General features: G+C 42.3%; 1 pseudogene; it reads left to right on the top strand.

The window, feature by feature from the left end:
* Positions 1–8,434: 8,434 nt before the first annotated feature.
* LOC139009178 (large ribosomal subunit protein eL8 pseudogene) lies at positions 8,435–9,143 on the top strand (annotated as a pseudogene).
* The last annotated feature ends 2,759 nt before the right edge of the window (positions 9,144–11,902 follow it).

Genomic DNA, 11,902 nt, shown 5'->3' with positions numbered 1-11,902 from the left:
CGTTAACCAAAACCAGAGGTGATTTATGAGAGAGAGAGAGAGAGAGAGAGAAACATTGATTTGTTGTTCAACTTATTTATGCATTCATTGTGCCCTGACCAAGGAGATCAACCCCATAACCTTGGTGTACTGGGACTATGCTCTAACTAACAGAACTACCCAGCCAGGGCTCAAATCAGAATTTGTATCAAGTTACTTGGTTATTATGACTTGGAATTACATGCTAAGATGAAGATGGGAGTGAAAAGGGTTTGGGGCGGTGTGGGATGGGGAGAGATGGTCATGCCTGGGAAAGATAAAGAGAGGAAGCAGGATTGGGCAAGGAAAGGCTTTAGACCAGGATATAAATCTGGGATTTGTGAATGGAGAGTGAAGGGAAGCCAAATTAAACAGGGAGAGGATTCAGACTGTGAAACACAGGGGTTGGGGGTTGGCGGGGTGTTAGATTTGTGTGCCAGAGGGATCCACACTGGGCAGAAGTGTTCAGTCCTGGCGGCCGCACCATGCTTCGTTGTTTTTTGAGGACCACCAGGGAAGGGTGTGGCCTTGGTTCAAACCTGTGACACACTCTGAAGGCACTGCCACTGCAGGCTCTCAGCTTTCCACGTTCCTCGCAGCTGATGGGCGACTGAGCAGACCTCCAGGACACCAGTGGGTCTTTCTTCCTAAAACGAAAAATAGTCTTCCTTGCAGCTGGTATTTATCGTTCCCTTCTCTACTCTCCACTCCACATTCCCCTGGCCCCCAGTCCTCACCTCCACTGGTCTTGACGGTTCATCAAAGTGTATGTTTCTCTGCTGCAGATGGCTTGGACTTCTTTCAGAACCCCAGGGGCCTGCACTGAGATTTTCCAACTGGGGTTTGCATAAGCTCCACTATATCTTGTCCACCACTGACATCTTCAAAATCATAGAGCCTGCCTGATCATATGGTCCGAGCAGCAGGGCTGCTTGCAAATGCAGTCTGGACTGCAGAGCCCTATCCTGGTATTTGGGCCAAAGCAGCATTTCTAGGTATGAATGTGTTGCCTCCAGAATCCATAGAAGCTTACCAGGCTTTGCGTTTCTTTCTTTGTTGTAGAGTGTACAGGATGCAGCGATTTGCTTTTGTGTTACTTTGGAGGGGATGTCACAGTGGGTCTCTGACTGTTGGGTCCCTAAAACTTTACTTATGTGACAGGCTCCTGAATCTTCATATGGTTTGTTTCCCATCCTCTGGTGCATGTGTCTTAACAAGGCTGGCAGTATGCTAGTCACTTCTTACTCAACATGCCTGAGCCACATAGTGTTCAATGAAATGAATAAATGTGGTATCTGGAGGATTCTGGATGGTCCAGATCTCTTAGGGCTATATTATGATAGAATTTACATAGCCCTGGGGCAAAACTGTGAATGTATATTTTGCCAAATCAAAGGCTGCATGTAACCTTGCCAAGGTGAAATCCTATATTCCAAGAGCATGTCCCAAGTCAACAAATCTTCTTCAAGTCTTATGTTCTGGCCCCCTTTAAGCACCCTGAAAATCTAATCCCAAAGGTACTCCTCCAGCTTCTGTTGGATATGCTGGGTACTTTTTGTAACAAAATTAGGATGTGATTGCTTTCTCTATTATCAAACTCAGTACATGCCTAGTTGGGCTATGCTGAGACTTGATCCTAGTTATGAACATGGCATCCAGATGTGGTAGAAGCAGTGTCTTCCCACCTGGAGAGAGTTCTAGCTCTTAATGGGGATGAGCACCCCCCTACACAGGCTCTGAAGATTCGAAGAAGTATGGAGAGCCACATCTTTGGGGATATCTATTCTATGCCCCATCCCTTCTATCCGGACCTTCCTAACTAGCACCTGATCATTGGACCTGCCTCTGCTGAGCACTCAGTGATTTCAAGTCCGGAGTTTGGTTTGGGGCTTTTTCTGCTTTCCCACTGCAGAAGATGAAGACTGCCTTTTTAAGCTGCCCAAGAGGTCCTGTGGACTTCTCAGGTTTCAGTTTGTTAATTGCCCTTGGTCTTTCATTATTCTTCTCTAATGTTACAGTGCAATCTAATTACAACAAATATATAAATGCATTATCCTTGTGCCCATCTCCCACTCAGCACTTTTCGAAGTCCTGAATGACTTCTTGAAGACCTGAATGACCGGCCATCAGGGTGTTCCCCTCCACTGCAACACCGTCCTAGGTAAGGGGAAGGAAGCAGAACTGGACTTGGACGGGGAAAGCTTTCAGACAAGATGCAGACCTGGAAGTATGAAGGGAAGGTGGGAGGAAGCAAATTGGGAGAGCCTTAGACTTCATGCACATCTAATAGAGTGTTGGCCAACCCAAGGGGAAGCTTCCAATCAAAAGCCGCCCCTTAGGGGAGGACAGTGTTGGGCAGAAAGAGCCAGGCCCTAAAGCCCTGCTGTACGCAGTCATTGGCAAAGGGCAGCCAGGGAAGAGCCTGGCCTGGGCTCAAATGTCGTGGTGGATCCTGCAGTCCCTGCAGCTGACAGCTGGCTGCAATATCTACTCTGCCTCACCTCAAACAGTGATAGCTCTGAGTGGGAACACAGCATGAATAAACACAGTTCTTGCTATCGGAGGGGCTGGCAGTGTGCAAAGGCAAAAAGACATAAAGAAGCCACCCAAATTGCATAGTGGCAGGGGACATTGGTTGATATTTGTCTGCTCAGCATCCATTTCCCTTGTTATGCAAACTCTAACTCCAACTTGGGGAACCACCTCTCTGTACTCAGGTGGAAATGCCCCACCTCACTCACGCGCTTCAGCCCCAGGGGAGGCTCAGGATTTGGGTTGGAAATATGCTTCCCCCCTCTCCCCCCACTGGTGTTGCTTGTAAAGGGGACAAGTCTGGAACCACCAGAGAATACCACTGCCTCAGAGTGAAGCCAGGTCCAAGTGCTGAGAAAAACACCGTCAGAAACTGGATTTCGATGACACATTAGGGGCACTTGGACCCCCCAGACTTTGACACCTAGATACACTCCTAGACTTTTCAGGTTTGTGACCAATAAAGTATCTATTGGGTTTCAGGCTGTTTGAGATACATTCAGTCACTGTCAACTAGAAGAATCTTAATGCAAAAATGGTAGAGAAAGGACTAAGTCTGCAACAGCACCATGCTATAAGGCAGGGGTCCTCAAACTACGGCCCGAGGGCCACATGCGGCTCGCCGAAAACATTTATCCAGCCTGCCAGGTGTTTTTCCCGCCGCTGTGTGCATAGGAATTTGTTCATAGTTTTTTTTAAAACTATAGTCCGGCTCTCCAACGGTCTGAGGGACAGTGAACTGGCCCCCTGTTTAAAAAGTTTGAGGACCCCTACATAATCCTCGTTCATAGGGGCCCAAGAAATCAACTACTGTTAGAATTAGAAAAGACCTCACACATCACCTAGTTCCATCTCCTTTAAGGAGGGTCAGCAGAAGTTGAGTGACTCACCGAAGGTCATAGCCACTTCCTGGCAAATCACATTTTTTTCCTAAGTCTTCAGTTTCTAGGGCACAGTTAATTTCACTGTAACACCCAACCCCCATCCCGCAGGAGAAGGGAGATTACACAATTTAATCCATGGAACTCACAGGAACAGAAAAAAATTAATTTATAAACAATAACAGTCAGCTAATGCTAATTTAGAATTTAATGCCAATAATCCTGGATAATGTGGCTATGGAAAGTAGTTACCAATGTGGGCTTCATACAATAATTTAGCATGACTTAAGTGAGGACTTTTGGACACAGTGTAAAAAATGTTTAATCCTTGTTAATTTTTCCTTTTTTGGTGTGCCCCAAAATGTTCCTTTTCTTTGTTCTGTACATGACTATTCTTTAGAACTGATTTGTAAAATCTGGAATATTGGAAGAGGAAAACCATTTTGGAAAATTTCAATGAACTTTTTCTAGTGCATTGTTGTTTACCTGATTATTGTAAAGATTTTCAAGATTCTTTTTACTTGCCCTGGCCGGGTGGCTCAGTTGGTTGGAGTATCATCCCATACACCAAAAGCTTGTGCCTTCAATTCCTGGTCAGGGCCCAGGCCTAGGTTTTGGGTTCAGTCCCTGGTGGAGGCACATACAGAAGGCAACTGATTGATGTCTGTCTGTCTGTCTGTCACTCTCTCTCTTTCTCTCTCTCTCCTCTATTTCTAAAAATCAATGAAAACTTATCCTTTGGTGAGGATTTGAAAAAAAAAAAGACTCATCTCTCTTGAGAGTGCCACCACCTAGTTTTTATAATGTATTTGTATAGCACCGTATTTAAAAATCAGCATTCTCAAGTTTTAAAGGTTACATTAAAAGCTAATTTTTTACATGATGACTGTGTCCACATAAAATACTTTAAGGAAAGGGTGAAGCATGTATACATTTGTGACTAATTGATTTTTTTATAATTTTTTTCATTTTCTAGAAAAATGGTTAACAACCATCGGGGGCTTTATATTTCAGAGAAGGTTTACTTGTGGGTTTTGGTTTGTTTTGCCTAGGCATATATTATTTCTAATTTTAACATGTATTTGGTTTCCTATGCAAGATTTGGGGGTATTTTCCAGATTTTTCTAAAAGCAACAGTATGATCAGTCACGTGCTCATCATTACACAATTAGTTGAGTGGATCAGTTTACACACTGCAAAATGGAAAGAGGTGCAGACCATGATTGAAGAGGGCAATGAGGAGAGTACACTATCCTGGGTTATAGACACTACCCTGGCTACTCTCTGGGCCTTTGTTTTTTTAAGATAAATTAGATTTCAGGATATTCATCTATAATAGCCAATTTAAAGTTTTAAGGAGTTTCACACAAACTTCAGATTTTTTATATCATAATTGCAAATAGATAACACAAAGTGTATACAAAAATGCCATTATCGCAAACACCTAGTTAAGAAATATTGATGACAAGAAAGCAAAGAAACAAAACAAGCATATTAATAACAAAGGAGGAAGGTAGCATCTCGGTATTTCACTAGTAAAAAAGCCTTTTTTTTACCTCTTCAAATTTAATAAATTCATGTATACATTTAAGAAATAGTCGCTGAGTATCTGTGTTCATTCAACACAGGAGACAGGGCGGTGGATGGATCCAGCCCTGATGCTTGAGGAGCTTGAAGCAGAGAAGACAGATGCACAAACAGGTGACTAGGGTCCCACCTGAGAAATGCTGCAGTAGAACTGTGTGGGGATTGATGTGAAAGCAGAGATGAGATGACGAAGAAGACCTGGGCCAATGGAAGGAAGGATAAGAGAAGGCTTTCATGGATGAGGAAATCAGTAGGAATTTAACAGGTGTAGATGGAAAGGGTTTTCTGGATCTGCAGTTTCTGAGGTGAATGGGAGCATGTATGTTTAATGCAGGGAATGGAGCATGGTTAGGGAGCAGACAGGGTCTGTAGGGGACAGGGAGGGGAAGCAGCAAAGCAAAATGATCATCAGGAAATTAAACTCAGATTCTAAAGACCTTGAATGCCAAGCCCTGGAATTTGGATTTCATCTCAGTATCCATAGACCAGGGGTCCTCAAACTACGGCCCGTGGGCCACATGCAAATACAAATATTGTATTTGTTCCCGTTTTGTTTTTTTACTTCAAAATAAGATATGTGCAGTGTGCATAGGAATTCGTTCATAGTTTTTTGTTTTGTTTTTAAACTATACTCCAACCGTCTGAGGGACAGTGAACTGGCCCCCTGTTTAAAAAGTTTGAGGACCCCTGCCATAGACAGTCATCAAATATGTCCTTTTCTATGTCTAAGAGAAATATGTCTAATCTTTTAGCAAGATTATGGCATGATCATATCAGAATACAGAAAGATAAAGACTTCAAGATAGCCGAGGATAGATTAGTGGGGAAAGAGACTGGAGCATGGACCCTGTTAGAAAAAACTTCCAGTAGAAGGTGGCATGGTGATGATTAATGATGCAATGATGTATAGAGTAATGCGTGGAGTAAAGAAGACATAAATGCAGAGGATATTAACTAAGGTTAGGAAAGGAAGAGAAACAGGTTTATAAGTAGGACTGGGCTCAAGAGTTGGTGAGGTGGAGAGACGTGGGTTTGGGTCATGTAGAGTTGAGGTGCTATGGGTTTCCAGGTGGAGCTATCTACCCGGTAGATCAATGAATTATGAGTCATAAAATGAGAACAGCGTCCAGCTGCTGAGCCTCGCTAGAGACCAGCCTTCCTGGCACAGAAGGAGGACAGGCAGTTGGAGACCACTCAAGTCTGTGTCAGCTATAAGCCACAGAAAGTTGCACTTTTTATCATAATTGTCTTCTGGGTGGTTACAAACACATAAGAAAATATTTTTAGTAGATAATAGCTGTCATTAAAGAATAGATGCCCAGAGAAAGCAGGTGACTTGATTCAACCACACAGCTGGTAGGTGGTAGAACCCAGAATTGAATCCAGATGTTTAGGCCAGTGTATTCCACCAGACAAAACCAAAAGAAATGTGACCTAGTGCCTGCTGTGATTAACACAGCCAATTCTCTGGGTCTCAGCTTCATCTGTGAGAAGCTTTTGGATGGCATGATCTCAAAACTACTCTCTGACTCTAAAATTCTATTATTATGTGCCCCATTAATGAGAAAAACCTATCATTTCTAATGCTGGTTTACCACGTCCAATCTGAGTGAATGTGAGTAAATTGCAAATCCACTAAAGCCCAGTGTCCTCATTGATATAAATTATTATGAGGATCTGACGATTGTGGCAGTGCTTTCACATTCATCACAGTGGTCATCAGGAAAATGCAAATTAAAACAATGAGAAGCTACTATATATTCTCTGGAATGGCTAAAATGCAAAGGACAGAAAGGACCAAGTGCCCGCAGCTTTGTGGACCAGCTCTCAGTTCGGCCAGTGAATGAAGACTGGTCCAGCCATGCTAAAAACTGGCACCGTCCAGTAAATCCTAACAAGTGTGCCTTTGAGCCAACATCTCCTCCTTCAGGAAGGAGCCAATAGAAACACGTACATATATTAACCTAAAAACATGCACAAGAATGTTCACACATCACTATTGTATGAATCCCAAACTAAAAGTTTCCCCAAACAACAGAATGCATACATAAATCAAGGCATATTAAAGATCAAATGACAATGAAAGAACTACAACTAACTACAACGGGCTAAATCTCACCAACGAAATGGTAAGTGACAAAAAATGGTACACACAGAATGTTTCGATTTATGTAAAGTTCCGAAACAGGCAGAGCTATGCAATGCTGTTAGACCATAGAAAGGGGACTTATCCTCAAGGTGGAAGAAGTAGCTTTAGGAGTGCTGATAAGATTCTGTTTTCTTGATCTGGCACTGATTATATAAGTAGTTTTAAAAAATTCATGGAGTTCTACACCTACAATTTTTGCATGTATATTATACTTCAATAAAACTTCCCAGTATCTAACAATTACTAGCATTCTCTACATGTAAATATTTGTTTCTAGATAGACCTATGTGTTTACCTTGTAAATATCCACCCACCTCTCTATAGGAGTGTATCTTCCTGATTAGATCAGTCCTTTCTGCGCAAGAAATGGTTGTTACCATGTGGAAAGGCATCCAGGCTTCCCCCACTGGCTGTGACTGGCAGTGTTTCCTAGTGGGCATCTGCCGAACTCCATACTCCATTTCCAGGGAACTATTCAAACACACTTGGCTCAGGGTCTTGCATGTGGAACTTGCTTAATAAAGACCAGCTAAGAGAACATCACAACATAAAAACCATATCAATAGGTTCTTGAATGAATTGGCAAGTAAATCATTTTTTAAGTGTTGATTTTAAGGCACTATATAAAAGCATCCCATGCTTTGATCTCCTTGTATATACTCTATTCCATTTTTATCATGATTTATTACATTATAAAAAATTAATGTTGATTCTACTATAAAAGATGCTTTATAATTATTGTAACCTGGTAGAAGTATGCCCTGTTGATTAGATTACCATGCTAAAAATAGCACATCTTATCTAATAAAGAGTGAATATGCTAATTGACCCTCACACCATCGCAAAGATGGAGGCGCTCACAGCCAATAAGGAGGGAATATGCTAATTGACTGCCCTACCCTCAAAGATGGTGGTGCCCACAGCCACAAGATGGCAATACCCAGTCCCCTCAGTCCCCCGGCCAGCCCGAGGTGCAGGCAAGCCTCGGATGGCAGCTGCCCAGCCTCCCAGGGCCGCTCGAGGCTCAGGTAACCAGGACCGGCAGAGGCTTGCACTGCCAGCAGTGGCAGCAGCAGAGGTGTGATGGAGTGTCTCCTTCCCCTGACTGCCAGGTTGCCTCCCACTTCTGAGGGCTCCCGGATTGTGAGAGGGAGCAGGCCGGGCTGAGGGACCGCCCCCTCCAGTGCATGAATTTTCATGCACCAGGCCTCTAGCAGTTTTATAAATTAAAACACTGAGGCAGGGTTCTCTCCTCCCCCCACCCAAGATGCCGAAGGGAAGACAGGCTCAGGGGAAGAAGGTGGCCCCGGCACCTGCTGTCGTGAAGAAGCAGGTGGCCAAGGAGGTGGTCAACCCCCTGTTTGAGAAAAGGCCCAAGAATTTTGGACAGGACTTCCAGCCCAAGAGGGACCTCACCCACGTTGCCAAAAGGCCCTGCTACTTTTGGCTGCAGCGGCAAAGGGCTGTTCTCGACAAGCATCTGAAAGTGCCTCGTGCATTAACCAGTTTTCCCAGGCCTTGGACCCCAAAGGGCTATGCAACTGCTATAGCTGCCCCACAAGGACAGCCCCGAGGCAAAGCAAGAGAAGCAGAGGTGGTTGGGCTGGGCTGCGAAAACAGCTGCCGGCCAAGGGAATGTCCCCACCCAGAGCCTCCCTGTCCTTGGAGCAGGGATCTCAGGATCAGCACCCTGGTAGAGAACACATGGCCAGCTGGTGGTGATAGCACACAGCATGAACCCCATCGGGCTGGGGCTCTTCCTGCTTGCCCTGTACCAGAAAATGGGGTCCCCTACCGCATTAGCAGGGGAAGGCCAGGCTGGGGCGGCTCGTCCACAGAAAGACCCGCACCACCGTGGCCTTCACACAGGTTATCTGGGAAGAGGGAGCTCTGGCTAAGCTGGTGGAGGCATCGGGACCAATTACAAGGACAAATGCAATGAGATCCAATGCCACTGGGGAGGCAGCGGACCCTAAGCTGGGCTAAGTGCGCACTGTTGAGTTTTCTGTACATAAAAGTAATAAAAATTACCCTTCAGCCAGTGTCTTGGGTATTTGGGGTTGAAGGTGATTTATTGCCAGTAAAAAACCAACAAAAACCAAACCAAACAAACAAACAAGAACATTGAGGCACGAAAACCAATATGTAGAATGAGATAATTTTTAAATGTTAACACTGTCAGAGGTTTAAAGGCATGGAAACTAGGAGAATAAAAGTTGAGACAATTGTGTTTCAAATACTGGATATCTGCAATAGCATTTAAAAATCCAGGTTTTTAACTGAAAATTTCAGAGATATTTGACTTTTTTTTTCAACTGTTGTTTGTGTAAAATTAGAGAATTCAGATTAGAACTATAATAGGTCAAGCTTGACCGAATGCTTAGAAAGTGTTCAATGAAACAAGATTTGTAGATTGGATATAATAGCACCTAAATCTAACTCCTGCCTAGCCCATTTTTTTTTTGTCCAAATTAAAGTAAATAAGGATTTAGATTTGAAATTCCATATGACTTATTTCCTTACATTGCTTTATATTTATAAACCATCTCTAGGTGAGGGGAAACTTCCTCAGAAGTATTTTTTAAGGTTCTTGCTAAAGATAAACAGTTTAGCTACAATACATATTTTAAAAGCAGACAATTGATGGTGACAAAGCTCCACAGTTAGCCTTTCCCTTCTCCAAATGTCTATTGTACCTACAGTCTGTAGTATATGTGGTTATACACTAATTTTATCACTTTTAATTATTTCTACTGTTTAGAACTTGTCTTTAATGAGGGACTATGCTCCCAAGGACTTGATCTTATACATCTTTTGTCGGACAATGGTGGCCACTCATTAAGCACTTCGTACAAATACCCGTTGACTTCATTTATGAGTCAGAGCTTTCCATTTGAAAGAAGAACCTACATGTATGTACCTGAATCTCAAATAGTATATACCAGCTCTTCAAAATTCATAATTGGAATGAATTGGCACAATTAGGATCATATCGTTGTTTTCCTTTAAATGTTGGTTGTGAATGACTTAGTTTCATGGGAATCTTGGACCAAGGGAATCATCCCTAAATTTAGAGTTCCAACTAAGCACAGTGCTAAGTGTTGATCCAAAACTATGTAGCTGATGAGATATAAATATAGCCTGTGTCTTCACATCATAAACACTCAAAATATGACAATATAAAAACAAAGATTTGATTCTTTTTTACAATTTTTTATGGAGATGTTGGCAGCAACAAGTTTAGGATTTAATTTTATAATATCTTTGGAATTTATACAAATCAGAGGTAAAACATAAGACTTTAACTAGTAAGCATGATTTTCATGGATGTTTAAGAGCCATTAGAATAAAAATAAGTTAAGCAAACAGCACTGCAATCTCTTAAAAAAAAAAAAAAAAGAAAGAAATTTATAAACATCAACCTACCCTCACTTCCAGTGCCATGCAAGAACCTTCTCTGGAACAGTCATGCTTCAGCCGTGCTGCCTTCCTTGATAGGAAGGAAGCTCAACATTTCTTAAGGCACACCTCCTACTTTTGGAGATGGAGTCCATTTTTTCAGAATTTCTTCATCACTTTCTTTTACAGGAATCACACAGATTGAGATAGCAAGGGCCAGGTACCTACATACAGTGAATACAGCAGGCTAGGTGTGACACAATAGGGGGTGGTGGGGACGGTGGGGACTGCATGAAGCCAGAAGATCCTGTGATTCAAGAGAAGCTGATAATCCAGATATTTATGTTAAATCTTGTGTCTTTTCAATGCTCGCAACTAATCCAAAAGGTTAGATAAAGCACACTGGAAGAGGGTGGTAAGTAAAACAAACAAACCTGGCTTGAGACAATTTATTTGTTTTAACTTCTGAGTTAAATCCTGCCTTACATTTTTTAAGAATATTTTTTTATTGATTTCAGAGAGGAAGGGAAAGGAAGAGAGAGATAGAAACATCAGTGATGAGAGGGAATCATTGATTGGCTTCCTCCTGCATGCTCCCTACTGAGGACTGAGCTCATAACCCAGGCATGTGCCCTTGACCGGAATCCAACCTGTGACCCTTGAGTCCTCAGGCCGATGTTCTATACACTGAGCCAAACCGGCTAGGGCCTGCCTTGCATTTTTACCTCTGGAAAAGAGAGTATTAAACCTACACTCTTCTACTTTAAAAAAGAAAAAATAAGTAGGTTATTTAAGAATAACTACTGTTCTCCATACTTATCCCAGTCTTTTTGAAATTCCTTCAGTCTTTCTCACCCAAAATACATTCTGTTCAAGAATCAATTACGAGTATCAATATTAAGAGAGTCATGAGGGTTCCTTAATGCAAAAGACTGATTTCTATTATGATTGTTTTGCTTAGTTTTGGTCTGTTGTTAAAATTTTTTATTTGGAAACTATGCCAAAAATCCTCTAGGCCTTCCAACTTTATGTCATAAGCAAATTTGATAAGCATAGCATCCATGTTCTCATTTTGATCATAAATTAAAATTAGGTTGAGCTTTTCTGGACTAAGATAACTGCCTCATGGTAAGCCGCTAGTCCTACTGCCCTGGGCCCCCAACCCACTGGCAGCAATCAGTCTACCATGTGTAATCCTTGGAAAAAATACTCAACCTTTTAAAACTCTGTTAACCATCTAAACTATATTTCTCTTTCTTCACAAGAAAGTACCAGGGGGAAGTTTGTCAAATAGTCTGTCAAAATAAAAATACATTGTGTAAGTTATTTTTCTTAT

The sequence above is a fragment of the Myotis yumanensis genome, unplaced genomic scaffold (genome assembly GCF_028538775.1).
Source record: "Myotis yumanensis isolate MYYU_CA2020_CCGP unplaced genomic scaffold, mMyoYum1.0.hap1 SCAF_1, whole genome shotgun sequence".
Classification (NCBI taxonomy): domain Eukaryota; kingdom Metazoa; phylum Chordata; class Mammalia; order Chiroptera; family Vespertilionidae; genus Myotis; species Myotis yumanensis.
The sequence above is the reverse complement of the archived record's forward strand: the minus strand, read 5'-3'. Positions and strand labels throughout refer to the sequence as shown.